Here is a 15,335-nt window from a genome sequence, read left to right as displayed (position 1 = left end):
TTTTTAAGGTAATCTTTTTAAATATATAAAGCATTTACTGAGTCTTTTTATTAAATTGGTTCTTAGGTTGTTAAAATTTATAAACTTTTCAGTTTCCATTAATTTCAAACTCAGAATCTGATTTTTTTATTTTCATGCAAAAATTTGTATATCATTTGTGAAAAACGTAATTTTGTTTTATTAAAATCTTATATATTCTAAAATTTTATATAAGGATTTTTTTCTTTTACTTTGACAGTTGTCAAATCAGCAACTTGATTGTCATGTTGATGCATCTGTCACTTTTATCAAAGGTAAATATTTAAAATAGTTACACAAACATATTTAACTTGTTATGTATTATATTTGAGTCTTGATCACTAAACAGTATTATTTTAATTCTAATGACACTAAAATAAGTTAATTATTTACTAATTAAATGTTCTCTTTCAAAAAACTTGACCAACATACTATATATTTACATATGATACTTCTGCTTCTTCCCTGTTAATAATAAATTTTTTTAAATAGTCATTAGTACCTTTGCTCTGTTTATAATAGTTCTGCAAGTCACTGTTTCTGTTTTGCTTAACAGAATTCCCAAAATACAGCCCGTGGGACAGACAGAGCCAATGTTTTTTTTCCTAACAGAATATTAGGAAAATGGTTGTAAAAAGTAATTTTAATGTAGTGTTATGTAAAATTTTAAAAATAAATGTAATGTAAAATTTAGGAAAAGGGAATGGTAAGTGGTTTGTAATGTTAAAGAATGATAATTAAAAGCATGCTGTTATACCATATAAGATTGATTTAAAATATTCATTGAAATGTTGCTACCTCAATATACACTTAACTTCTTTTTAGGTTGCAGAGAACTTCATCTTTGGGTCTACAGAGGATTATAAAGCAAAAAAAATCAACTATAAAACAGTTACAAATGAAAACCGAAAATAAAAACAATTTTTCTTTTTTGGCTTTCCAATCTAACAATCAAGAAGATTCTTCATGAAAATTATAATAAAATATTAGTGGCATATCATGCAAGTGGTGCAGCTACACCAAGACACTCAGATCAGCAGAGGGAGGCCCAAAAGGAAAAGAAAAAAAATGAGAAACTCATACAAAAAAAAATAAATTATATTGCAGCAGGGCCCAAGCTCATGATATGCCATCATAGAATATACATATTTTCATGGATGTATTATTTTTTTACCTATTTACATATGATTCTTTTGCCAACAGAAATAACTAGTTAAATCTTGTTACATTTAGAAACACTAAAACTTAGCTAATCAGAAATGGGACTGTGGCTAACTAGGCCATCATCACACTTGATTTGGGGGAAAAACTAAATGTTCCTTTTGGTGCGAGCTTAATCCCATGTGTTCAAAACACAGTGGGAGCAAAGGCTACCAGTGCACCTTAGGTAACATGCTATAGGCCAGAGGGGTAATATGCATACAGCTATTGGCTGGGTGGTGTGGAAAACCCTGAGTACTGGCCAGGAGGGGGGGCCTTTATAATTTGAATAATGGGCTGCACAGACAGTTAATAAATACAAATTAAAACAAAGAAAATTAAACTTTTATTAATTAGCTGAAATTGAAAAGAGCCAGCAAAGGATAGCAGCCTACGTTAATTAAAGATGGATTGAGGCGATTCTTTAATAACTGTTATTGGTAACTCAAGATAAAAATAACAGTGACCTAACTAATGAGAATGGATTAAACCAAAAATTTCAGTAACATTACAAATAATAGACTGAGGAAATAAAGATTTAAAATTAAATAAGTTAGATAAATTCTAAAAAAGGACTCCCTTACTAAAGGTGACCCAATTAATGACAGATAAAGAGGAGATGAGCAACTCAAGAGAACAAAGCACCTGAAGGAAGCTATAAGTTTACAGTCCTCAAATACATTAAATGATGAATTATGATGAGATCTGAACAGAAGGGACTGCTTCTACAGGGATCGGATACACTTAAATAGAAAGGGTGCAAGAATATTTGCTGATGCTATCGAGGCAGTGTTAGGTGGGTTGGAAAACTGCTAGCTTGGGGAGATACAACGACTAATAGATTAACAGTAGCCACTGGCAGAGGTGAAAGTGATTCTTGCACTGCTTCTATTATAATGAGCAGAAGACTGGAAAACAAGATGCAGGATATTTCAGAGACTGCTGGGAGTCATTGCGGTACAAGTAAACACATGGATTGTGTTAGGGTAGCTAAGAATAGGAACAGGTGCATCTATACTTGCGTGTACACCAATGCTAGGAGTTTGGTAAATAAATTTGATGAATTTGAGGTATTGCTCAAAGCATCAAAGGCAGATGTTGGGATATCAGAGACGTGGTGTCACACAGATATAAGGAATGCAGAACTGGAATTTGTGGAGTACAACATCTACAGAAAGGATAGACAGGATAGGAAGGGAGGAGGGGTTATTGTTTGTTATTTGGTTTTTAGGAGCATTAGCAACTAAGGCCATATTGCTCCGGGATATGCGGTGGTCATTCTCTGACCTTTCCGCATCCTCCGTATTTGGTGGTGACGGGCTCGAACCCCGGTCTAATCAAGAAGCATGTGCTACGCACTGCTGCTCCTTCCCACCTGGCTACGGAGGCGCCTGGAGGAGGGGTTATGCTATTAGTTAAGAAACACATAAAATCCAAGGAAGTGAAGCCAGTCGACATCGCTGGACAGTGCAGTGTCGAGTCAGTTTGGTGTGACATAAGCATTGGGAGATCAAAATTGAGTAGGAGTGTGCTATAGGCCTAATGACTCTGATGAGTATAATAAGAAACTGTACAGGGAAATAGAGTGGGCCAGTAAATCAGAGAGTGTTATAATGGGGGATTTTAATTTCCCAGATATTGACTGGAATTTGTAGGTTGGTCACTCACACACTAGCAAGGCTTTTGTGGATTTATTGGATGATTGTTTTGTACATCAGCATGTTCGGGAGGCAACTAGAGGGAGTAATACTCTTGATTTGATTATCAGTAGTGATTCTTCATGCATTAAGAATCTGCAGATAGAGGAACCACTAGGTGGCAGTGATCACAGTGTGCTGAAGTGGGATTTACTCAAAGAGGTAACTACCATCAGGGGTAAAGGGAAGGGTTATTGCTTTCGTAAAGGCGACTACGATGGTCTGAGACAGTATTTAAATTCTATACAGTGGGACCAACTGATGATGTTATCAACAGCAAATTCAAAATGGGAAGTATTCAAAGAACTTATCTTGAAAGCTACTAGGCGTTACATACCAACTAAAAAATATTGTTCGAGGTTTAGGCCTAAATGGATGTCAGATGAACTAATGAGACATATGGCAGAGAAGAAAAATGCATGGGATACATATAAATTAACACGTGACACAGAAGCCTATGATAGATATAAGTTGATCTGTAACCAAGTTACAAAGGAGGTTAGGCAGGGGAAGGCAGATTACGAGAAATCTTTGGCAAGGGATGCAAAGAAAAACAGCAAAGAGTTCTTTACTTATGTAAACTCTAGAAGGAAGGGGATGAATCAGATTGGTCCACTTGATATCGATGGTTCAACTGTTGATGATCCTGCTCAGGTAGCTAATAAACTAAATGAATATTTTGCATCGACATTCACACATGAGGAGTTATTCAGCGAGGGGAATGCCAAAGGTGTATTCAACTCTGGCAGTAAGCTAGATAATCTTGTAATAACTGAGAGTAAAGTGGAGGAGAAATTGTTGAAGATAAACACAAGAAAGACACCTGGGGGATGGGATCAATCCAGTTATATTAAAGGAGGCAGCAAAGCATGTAAGCAAACCCTTAGCCAAAATTATGAGAGCTTGCTTGGACTCAGGGGAGGTACCCATAGACTGGAGATGTGCAAATGTGACCCCAATTCACAAAGGAAGATTAAAGGCTGACGCAAGTAATTATAGACCTGTGAGTTTAGCTTCTGTTCCAGGAAAATTAATGGAGGCACTGGTTAAAGAAGCACTGCTGGATCATCTAGACAAGACTTCAGTTATAGCTCGGACACAGCATGGTTTTGTTAAGGGAAGTCTTGCCGGAGCAATTTGATTGGATACTATGATGCAGTCACAAAAGAACTTGATGCAGGCAGTAACTTTGATATTATATACTTGGATCTTAGAAAGGCTTTTGATACTGTTGCACATGGAAGACTGCTGCATAAATTGGAGCAGTGTGGCATTGGAGGCAAATTGCTGCTATGGATAAAGGGGGTGGGATTGTTAAGGACACTACTGATGCTATGCCGCTGCAACAGGATCTGGAAAGGTTGAGTAGATGGGCTGAGAGGTGGCAAATGAAGTTTAATATTGACAAATGTAAAGTACTACATATGGAAAACAGCAACCTCAGAGCAACGTATCAACTCTGTGATACTACACTGACAGTGGTAGAGAATGAAAAAGACCTGGGGGTAATTGTGCAGGCAGATATGAAGTTCTCTGAGCAGTGCAGACGGGCTGCAAGAGTAGCTCATGGTGTCTTATCAATGATATACCAGGATTTTTCTAGCAGGGATAAGAAGGTGATTATTCCCTTGTATAAGGCAATGGTCAGGCCACACCTTGAGTACTGTATACAGGTCTGGAGGCCTCATTTCAAGAAGGATGTAGAGCTGCTGGAATGAGTACAGAGAAGGGCAACAAGATTAGTGAATGGAACAAAGGGTTGCTCTTACGAAGAAAGGCTTAAGTTTTGCAAATTACAGTGTCTGGAGACTAGGCACCGGCGAGATGATCTAATAGAGGTGTATAAAGCCTTGAATGGTTTGAGCTTGCCCAATGCTGATGGGATTCTGCCTCTTGCTCAGAATAATCACCTGAGAGGGCATAAATTCAAATTGAGGAAAGACAGATGTAGGATAGATGTGCGGAAATTTGCCTTTAGCCAGCGGGTAGTTGGTTAGTGGAACAGAGTTCCATCCCTTGTTGTGGAAGTTGATAGCCTAAATAAATTTAAGGCTCAGCTGGACAGGTATTGCGAACAAACGGAGGGGTGAAGTGGAAGGTTTTTTTTTTTTTTGTTTGTTTTTTTTTGGCTGATGCCGCATAAGCTTGCTTTCTTGCATCATATGCCTCTACTAATGTTAATGCTAATCTGAATTGCTAATGCTAACAGCAAATTCAAAATGGGAGGCATTCAAAGAATTAATCTTGGAAGCTATTAGGCTTTTCATACCAACTAAGAAATATTGCTCAAGGTTTAGGCTTAAAGAAGAGAAGAAGGAAGAAAAATGCATGGGATACATATAAATTGACAGGTGACACAGAAGCCTATAATAGATATAAGCTGGTCTGTATCCAAATCTCAAAGTCGGTTAGACAGGCAAAAGCAGATTATGAGACTGCAAAGAATGCAACCTTTGGCAAAGGATGCAAAGAAAAACCGCAAAAAGTTCTTTACTTATTTAAACTCTATGAGGAAGGGGATGAATCAGATTGGTCCACTTGATGTTGGGGGTTTGACTGTTGATGATCCTGCTTAGATAGCCTAGAAACTAAATGAGTATTTTGCATTTACATTCACACATGAGGAGTTTTTCGGGGAGAGGAATGCCAGAGGTGAATTAAACTCTGGCAGTGAGCTAGATGATTTTGTAATAACTGAGAGCAACGTGGAGGAGAAATTGTTGAAGATAAACATAAGAAAGGTATCTGAGGTGGATGGGATCTATCCAGGTATATTAAAGGAAGCAACAAAGGCAGTAAGTAAACTCTTAGCTATAATTATGAGAGCTGACTTGGACTCATGGAGGTATCCATGGACTAAAGATGTGCAAATGTGACCCCAATTCACAAAAGAGGATTAAAGGGCAACACAAGTAATTACAGACCTGTTAGTTTAACTTCTGTTCCAGGGAAATTAATGGAGGCACTGGGTAAAGAAGCAGTGAAGGGTCATCTAGACAGGACTTCAGTTATAGCTCTGACACAGCATGGCTTTGTTAAGGGGAAATCTTTTCTGACCAATTTGATTGGATACTATGATGTGGTCACAAAGGAACTGAATGCTAAAAATAATTTTGATATCATTTATTTGTATCTTAGAAAGGCTTTTGATATGGTTGCACATGCAAGACTGCTGCACAAATTGGAGCAATGTGGCATTGGAGGCAAATTGTTGCTATGGATAAAGGGATGGTTGAGGAGAAGACATAGAGTGGTAATCAATGGATACTGCTCTTCGTGGACTAATGTTATTAGTGGAGTCCTCCAGGCTTCATTGTTGGGTCCATTGTTGTTTTCTGTATTTATTAATGATATTGATGATGGTATAACAGGCTTAATGTCCTTGTAGACGATATGAAGGTTGGCAGGGATATTAATGACACTAATGACAGTACGCTGTAGCAACGGGGTCTAGAAAAGTTAAGCAGATGAGCTGAGAGGTAGCAACTGAAGTTTAATATTGACAAATGCAGAGTAGTGCATATGGGAAGCAGTAACCCCAGAGTAACATATCAACTGTGTGGTACTACACTGACAGTGATAGAGAATGAAAAGGACCTGGGGTAATCGTGCAGGCAGATATGAAGTTTTCTGAGCAGTGCAGACGGTCTGCAAGAGTAGCTCATTGTGTCTTGTCAATGATATACAGGAATTCTTCTAGCAGGGAAAAGGAGGTGATTATCCCCTTGTATACGACAATGGTCAGGCCACACCTTGAGTACTGTATACAGGTCTGGAGGCCTCATTTTAAGAAGGATATAGAGCTGTTGGAACGAGTACAAAGAAGGGCAACAAGATTGGTGAATGGAACAAAAAGTTGCTCTTACAAAGAAAGGCTTAAGTTTTGCAAATTACAGTATCTGGATACTAGGCAACTGCAAGGTGATATCTGATTGAGGTGTATAAATCCTTGAATGGTTTGAGCATGCTCAGTGCTGATGGGATTCTTCCTTTTTGCTCGCAATAATCACCTGAGAGGGCATAAATTAAAATTGAGGAAAGGCAGTTGTAGGATAGACAGCCAGCAGGTGGTTTATTGCTGGAACAAACTGCCATCTGTCATAGAAGGTAGAACTAAACAAACATTTGAACCGAGTGATGGGTGAAATGAGAAGGGTTTTTTTTTTTTTTTTTTTTTTGGCTGATGCTATATAAGCTTGCTTTCTTGCATCATATGCGTTTACTAATGCTAACCATAAAATTACTTTCTTTGTCCGAGCAGAAGTGCAGACACAAGAACATTTTATCCTATTGTGAAATTTTTTCAACATGACCTTATGTTTCACAACTAATTCATCATCATTTTTATGCATCTGGCAGACATACTCATTCTAAACTATCAGGAAATAATATCTTACAGTTGAATCCATTATGACTGCTTCCTTCAGAACCAAAACATGCTGTGTTGGTGACATTCTCCTGAATCTGGTCCCATTTAATTTGTTTACAATATTCCACCTCATCTTCTCCCAAATCTAGCCATAGTCAGTAGAATGTTGCTTGACATAAGATCACACACTTTAGCCTGTGATGAGTCCTCAATTTTCTCCAATGCATCAGCTCACTTCCTCAGAGAATTCAGGTCATTGCATCCTGACATCTTGCTCAAAGAAATGACTCTCCATAAGATAGCAAAAGTTCAGTATACATGCAGCAACACCCAGACTGAGTACACTCATAGACTCGACCAGGTAGCCAGGATAATACATCAGAAGCTATCGAGGAAATACAAGTTGGCCAAAGAAAGTGTACAATACTACAAGTACGAATCCCAGGCAGTACTAGAAACCTGAACCCACAAGCTGGACTGGGAGCGCGCCATAATAACTGATAAGACCATCCCGTAGAACAGACTGGACATAACTCTTGTGGACAAGATGGAAAAGGCTACCCACCTGATTGACATAGTGGTGCCGAACACTAGCCATGTCCAGAAATCCCATGAGGAAAAAATTAGGAAGTACATGAACCTGAGACATGAGATCAAGGAGGTGTGGCATATGCAAGAAGTATCAACCATCCCAATCATCATGTCAACCACCGGTATGGTACCAAAGACTCCACATAGCAGCCTAGCAGCAATAGGTCTACTACAGAACACCTACAAGGAACTCCAGAAAGTTGCAATCCTGAAAATCCTGAATATAAGAACAACGACAATAATAATAATAATGATAAGCTTGATTTTTTGCATCATTTGTCACTACTACTATTAATAATAATAATTCATGATTAGTAATTGAATTTGCAATGTACATTTTAATATTATATCTATTAATATATTAATATGCAGTCCATAGCATAAAAACAACCATTTTTGCCAGTGCATACTTTAAATTAATAAATGTTTTGAATTCTTACATTTTTGTTTTGATCAGCTTGCATTGACAGAGATGTATGAAATGTTATGGCCTTAATGAATCATCATAGTGTTGGTCCCCTGACAAAGTTTGCTGTGATGTTTCATTTTACTTTCTTCTGAACATTAATGTTCATCCTGGGCCTTCCATAAAAATTATTGAGTATTGTCTTCCACATAATCGCAAGAACTTGAACAACCTTTATTGCACAAATTTTAGAATTTAGTTGTATATTTATCAATGGTGGTAATTAATGTTGTACATCATATGTATATAGATGGTTCGACTATTGGTGATCCTGCTCAGGTAACTGATAAACTTAATGAGTATTTTGCATCTGCATTCATACATGAGGAGTTATTCAAGGAGGGGAATTCCAGAAGTTTATCAAACTCTTAACAGGGAGCTAAGTGATTTTGTAATAACTGAGAGCAAAGTGAAGGAAAAATTATTGAAGTTGAACATAAAAAAGGCACCTGGACAGATGGAATCTATCCAGTTATATTGAAGAAGGCAGCAAAGGAAGTAAGCAAACCCTTAGCCTTAATTATGGGAACATCCTTAGAGTCAGGGGAAGTCCCCATGGACTGGAGAAGTGCAAATGTATCCCCAATTCACAAAGGGGGTGGTGCAAAGGTGACACAGATAATTATCGACCTGTTAGTATAACTTCTGTTCCTGGGAAAATAATGGAGTCACTGGTTAAAAAGATGATACAGGATCACCTAGACAAGGACTGCAGTAATAGTGCAAACACAGCATGGGTTTGTAAGGGGAGGTCTTGTCTGACCTGTTTAACTGGATACTACGATGTCATTACAAAGGAACTGGATGCAAAAAATAATTTTGATATCATATACTTGGATTTCAGAACAACTTTTGATACTGTTGCACATGAAAGACTGCTGTACAAATTGGAGCAGTATGGCATTAATGACAAGTTGCTGCAATGGATAAGGGATGTTTTTTTTTTTTTTTTTTATGTGAACCCCAAACACGAGAGGTATTAGAACCTATAGTACTTAGTACTGTGCTTAGGTTGGAGGTTGAGAAGACGAAAGAAGATATTTGTTGACATTGGACTTGAACTTCTGTAGATTGTAATTTTCAGGAAATACATATGAAGGAAGGATGTTCCAGAAAACGGCAGTTGAATGAATAAATGAGGAAGATGAAAAGTTGGTTCTGTGGGTTTGAAGTTGGACAGTAAATGGATGTTGGCTGGTGGTGGCACGTGTTCGGACTGTTTTGAAAGAGAGAGCAGGAATTATAGAAGCCAATTCAGAAGAACAGTGGCCATGGAAGTATCTGTAGAAGAGGCATGCAGCAAAAACAGTACATCTATGAGAAAGCGAGTGGAGAGACTCTGTTTAGAGATGAATCATTAATTAACCTAACTGCCCTCTTCTGAATGGAATCAAGAAACTTGAGAGGTTTTGGGGGCACCACCCCCAGATGTGGCAACAATATTCCATGGCAGGGCGGATTTGCGATTCATACAGAGTGAGCAGCTGTTTGGAAGAAAAGTAATGCCGAGAGCGAAAGAGAAAACCAAGTTTTTTAGATGCCGAGGAAGCAATATTTGTAATGTGCTTGTGCCAAAAGAGAGATTAGAAGTCAGGGTAATCCCCAAAAGAGATATATCATTTTGCCTAGAAATCGAAGTGTCACTAAAGATAAGCATAGAAGTAGAAGAATCCTTTTTGCGAGATATAAGACAAGACTGAGTTTTAGAAGGGTTGAAATCAACTAAGTTGTCTTTGCCCCACTGAAGAATTACCTGAAGATCGGCATTTTAGGAATTGGTAGCAGATTTTCGAGAAGTTGAAGCTGATTGAGCAGGACAAGGTTTCTCAAAATGGAAAGTGGAATGCAATGTGCTATCATCGGCAAAACTATGGATAGGATTTCCAGTCAATGGAAGAAGGTCATTAATATACAAGAGGAAAAGAGTGGGGGAAAAAACTGAACCTTGGGGGACACCAGCATTAGTGGAGAAGTTAGAAGACAGAGAGCCATCTACCATCACCCTCAGTGAGCGATCAGAGAGAAAACTGGATAACCAATTACTAAAAACAGTTGGCAGACCATAAGATGGAAGCTTGTTTAGAAGACCTTTATGGCAAACACGATCAAAAGCCTTTGAGATGTCAAGTGCAACTACTTGTGTGTCACCGAACCTTTCCGTTGAATTAGCCCATAAATGGGTAACATAAGCCAGAATATCTCCAGTGGATCGACACTGACGGAATCCATACTGGCGATCGTTGATCAGACAGAAGGTTTCTAGGTAGTTTAAGAGTTGGCGGTTAATTGATTTCTCCATTACTTTAGAAAGAGTAGAAGTAATTGCAATGGGACGATAATTGGATGGGAGGGATTTGTCACCCTTTTTAGGAATTGGCTGGATATGAGCAAATTTCCAAGCAGAAGGAAAAACACCTTTGGAATAAGAAAGTGAAAAAAGGCGGCAAAGAATAGGAGTAAGTTCAGGAGCACAGGTTTTGAGAACAAGTGGAGAAATACCATCATGACCTGGAGCTTTCTTAGCATCAAGGTTCATCAAAATCCTTCTGATATCCTTTTGACGGAAGACCACAGGAGGCATTGAATGGAGCGTGTTGGGAATGGTGGGAGGTGTTTTACCAAGATCATTAATAGATGAGCTGGAAGAAAAATGGAATGCTAGCAGATCAGCTTTATCCTTGGCTGAAGTGGCAAAAGAACCATCTGGTTTGGACAGAGGTGGGAGCAAAGATGGGCAAAAGTTGCGGCTGATAGCTTTGGCAAGAGACCAGAATTCTCGGCTACCATTAGGGCAAGAAGCAAGTTTTCTACTCTTAGCCTGTTCAAACTCTAGTTTGGACTGATTAATAACTGCTTTACAACTGTTGCTAGCTTTGGTGTAGGCAGAAAATGAAACTGAAGAATTAGAAACAAGCCAATTACGATATGCAACATTCTTCTCTTGGACAGCCTTAGCACATTTATTGGAAAACCAAGGTTTAGATAAAGGATGAGATTTTAAAGTGGAGTGTGAGATAAGAGATTCCATTCCAGCAAGAATAATTTCACTGACACGATCTGAGCAAACGTTGACATCAGAAGTTTTTAAACAGTAATCCGACCAAGGAAAAGAAGAAAAGAAGTCTCGCAGGTCATCCCATTTTGCATTCTTGTAATGCCAAACAACACATGGTTGGGAATAGCCATGAGATAAAGGTTCCATTGGAGAAGAGACAATCACCAAGTTGTGATCTGAAGTGCCTAAAGGACCTCTCACTTCAACCGTGTACTTAGAAGGATTGTTTGTGAGAAAAAGATCAAGCGTATTGGCTGTATAATTAGGATTGTCCGGAATTCTTGTAGGTAAATGAACAATCTGTGCTAGGTCATTAGTAATTGCAAAATCCTCAGCATCTCGACCTGCTGGGTTGGTGTGACTAGAAAACAGAAGCCAGCTGGAGTTGTGAACATTAAAATCACCAAGGAAAATTACCTCACTGTTAGGAAAGTTGGACTGGAGAAAGTCAAGTTGCAAAGAGAGGAAGTCAAAGAGCTCCAAGTGATTAGTGGAGTTGGGAGAACGGTAGAGACAACAGATGAATTTGACACAATGTGGTAGAGAGATTTTAAGCCAGAGAAGATCAAAGAGAGGAGATTCCAGGTTTCCAAGTCTCTGACAGGGTATATCAGAACGGACATATGCACAAGTACCGCCTTTGAGGCAAAAGGAATCATACAGCGAATAATTTGGGCATCTGAGATGAGCAGTAGTTAATCAACCGATAACTGAGATTCTGTCAGAAAAAGTACATGGGGTTTGGCAGACTGCAAGGGGAAATGGACATCGTTGGGATTAGAATTGAGACCACGTATATTTGTGAAATGAATTAGGAAGTCCTTGGGAGGTTTAGATCTTTTCGCAGATAAGCTTGCTCTATTATTTTGACAATTCATGGTGTATTCAATAGTAAGAAAAAGTGGGTGGGACATGCTGTATGAAGTAATGAAATTTTTGAATAGGTCGTACACGTGGTAAGAATATACCGAGATCCTTGGCATAACGTGGCCTCGACAATGCTCCCCACATACACACTACTTGGACTCCCTCCAGTCAATAACTGGCAGAGTAGAGGTAGCAAGATTATACACTAGCTGATCCGGAAGCCTCCTAGAGAGTTACCAATAGGTTCGGTCTGGTGTACTAACTAGCGGCCGGCCTGCGAACACCGTTTTAGAGCTGTACCCTCGAAATGTAAGGAATATTGGATCTCGCCACGATGTTCATCCTAGCCTCAAAAGTCATCAGTCATACTGCATGATGGAAGAGATAGGGAAGGGTTGACTGGACCTTAGCTCTAGAGACTAAATATGGGTTCCACCACTTCAAGCCTCCAATAAGCAAAGTGGTGGTATTTCACCGGTTGATGAGTCATCTACCACCTAGTGTTTGAGTGGGAGACAGCAGAGAGTGGTAATAAATGGACATTTATTAATGACTAATGTTACTAGTAGAGTCCCCCAGGGTTCAGTGCTGGGCCCATTGTTGTTTTGTGTATTTATCAATGATATCGATGAAGGTATATCGATGTGTTTGCAGATGATACAAAAGGTTGGCAGGGTTGTTCATAACAGTAAAGACAGTATGCTACTGCAACAGGATCTAGAAAAGTTAGGCAGATGGGCTGAAAAGTGGCAACTAAAGTTTAACATTGACAAATGCAAAGTACTGCATATGGGTAGCAGTAACCCAAGAGAAATGTACCAACTGTGTGGTACTATACTCAGGGAGGTGGAGAATGAAACAGACCTGGGGGTACTTGTGCAGTCAGATATGAAGTTCTCTGAGCAGTGCAGATGGGCTGCCAGAGCAGGTCATGGAGTTTTGTCAATGATATATAGGAATTTTGCTAGCAGAGACAAGGAGATGATTATCCCCCCCTGTATAAGGCAATGGTCGGGCCACATCTTGAGTACTGTGTACGGGTCTGGAGGCATCATTTTAGGAAGGATGTAGAGTTTCTAGAACGAGTGCAGAGAAGGGCAACAAGATTGGTGAGAGGTACAAAGGGGTGTGCTTACGAAAAAAGGCTTAAGTTCTGCAAGTTGCAGCATATGGAGACTAGGCACCTGCAATGTGATCTGATCGAGGTGTATAAGGCCTTGAATGGTTTGAGCAGGCTTGCTTTCTTGCAGCATATGCCTCAACTAATGTTAATACTAATATTATATCATTGCATTAATAAAATCATTAACATATTTCATATACTTCCAGCTTTTAATATCTTCTGTCTTACACTGCTGTTTTCCTTTTTCTTGTTCTCACAGGTTGGCATCCTGCACAGTGAACACTTCAGCTTATTATTTTGACATTAAACTTTCTTTTATAAAAATAAATGGGCCTGTTTTATTGGATTCCATTGTGTAAGGAGATTAATGATACTGTATATATCCAGTAATAAATTTAATGACAAATGACAAGAATGTAGCTTTCAGCGTAAAATGGACCCCTTCATCAGCAATATACAAATTCTAACGGAATAATGATTTTAAAGACAAAATTTAATAGATACAGAGTTATGTGCCCTGTGATGCAGGCATGACTGTGAGATTGAACATTCATATACTAGATTGGTGCTCATTGTTGGTGCACGAACTTCTGTGGGTTTGCTGCCAGCGTTTATCCAGCTTCAAGATGGTTGCTTCCAAGATAGGGTGTAGCCTCGTGCCCATGCAGTGATTCATGGCTCTTGAATTGCATGATATGTTGAGCGACTCTAGCCAGAGTTGTTGTTGTTATTTAGAAGCATTAGCAACTAAGGCCATATTGCTCCGGAGATATGTGGTGGTCATTCTCTGAACTTTCCGCATCCTCCGTATTTGTTGGTTACGGGCTTGAACCCCGGCCTAATCAAGAAGCGTGTACTACGCACTGCTGCTCCTGCACACCTGGCTATGGAGGCACCCTCTAGCCAGAGGCAGGGCGGAAGTGCCGGGATTGGTTGATCACTTCATAATTGCATTTAGGGTTTCTTTTATGTTATATATATGTGTGTGTGTGTAACTTTTCCTTTTATACACTAATATGAAAATGTATAGTGTACAAAAGATAAAGGAAGAAAGTAACAAAGATAAGAGTGTTTCATGGACAAGTTCCACTAATAGACAAAAAGAACATAATAACAAAAAGAACATAAAGACAAAAAGAGCAAAGAAATATATAGAAAATTAAAAGAATGAAAGAAATCATAGTATATGTAAAGAATATATATAGAAAAATAAAAATAAAGAATAAAAAAATACCGTGACTTGTCACTCCAAAGCACAGCTTTCTATAGTCTCTGAACAGCAGACCTTACAACCTTACATCAAGATAGATGGTATTCATCACTGAGAACCGTGTGTGTGTGTGTGTTTTGAGTATCACATCAACAGTTATTGACCTAGGGATCATCAGTGCCATTGAACTGGTGCTGACACGTGTCCCAGTCATCTCACTGAGAGCCTGTGTGTGTGTGCTGTGGCATTTACCTGCTTTCCAAAAAAATAATTCTTTGCAGGGCACTCCTCTTATGTTCCATCAGCTTTGGGGGTTTTGGATCATTTTATGATAGTTTCAGCACCAGTCTGCTCCTTTTTTGCAGATCATATCAACAGTTGTTGACCTAGGGATCTTCATTGCCACTGAAATGTCAGGTATAGACTGGTTGCTCATGCAGTATCCTATTATCATTCTACATGTAAATCTGTTAACTCCATTAATCGCAGCATATTGCCCTGACAATCACGCTATTGTCTCTTCAAAGGCCTACATGCATATTTTAGTTGTTTTATATATTGTGGGTGAGTAGGACATGACCATCAATGGAGGAGTGTTTGAATTAATGGTAGGGTTGTGTATTAATTCAAGTGTACACTTTTCAGAAAAGTATATATAAAATAAGTCAATTTGGCATGGTATATTTTCATTAAATGCAACAATTCTAATATGTATACAAAAGGTAAACTATATCTCATC

General features: G+C 38.8%; 1 long non-coding RNA gene across 1 annotated transcript in view; it reads left to right on the top strand.

Annotated features, from left to right (window-relative positions):
- Positions 1-238: 238 nt before the first annotated feature.
- LOC150090968 (uncharacterized) overlaps positions 239-15,335 on the top strand; it is a 42,019-nt gene continuing 26,922 nt past the window's right edge. Inside the window, exon 1 of the long non-coding RNA XR_016547357.1 lies at positions 239-293. This is a non-coding gene — a long non-coding RNA (uncharacterized LOC150090968). The remainder of the gene's footprint in view (positions 294-15,335) is intronic.

Source organism: Mastigoproctus giganteus, chromosome 1, assembly GCF_048544385.1.
Source record: "Mastigoproctus giganteus isolate SK-2022 chromosome 1, ASM4854438v1, whole genome shotgun sequence".
Classification (NCBI taxonomy): domain Eukaryota; kingdom Metazoa; phylum Arthropoda; class Arachnida; order Uropygi; family Thelyphonidae; genus Mastigoproctus; species Mastigoproctus giganteus.
The sequence above is the reverse complement of the archived record's forward strand: the minus strand, read 5'-3'. Positions and strand labels throughout refer to the sequence as shown.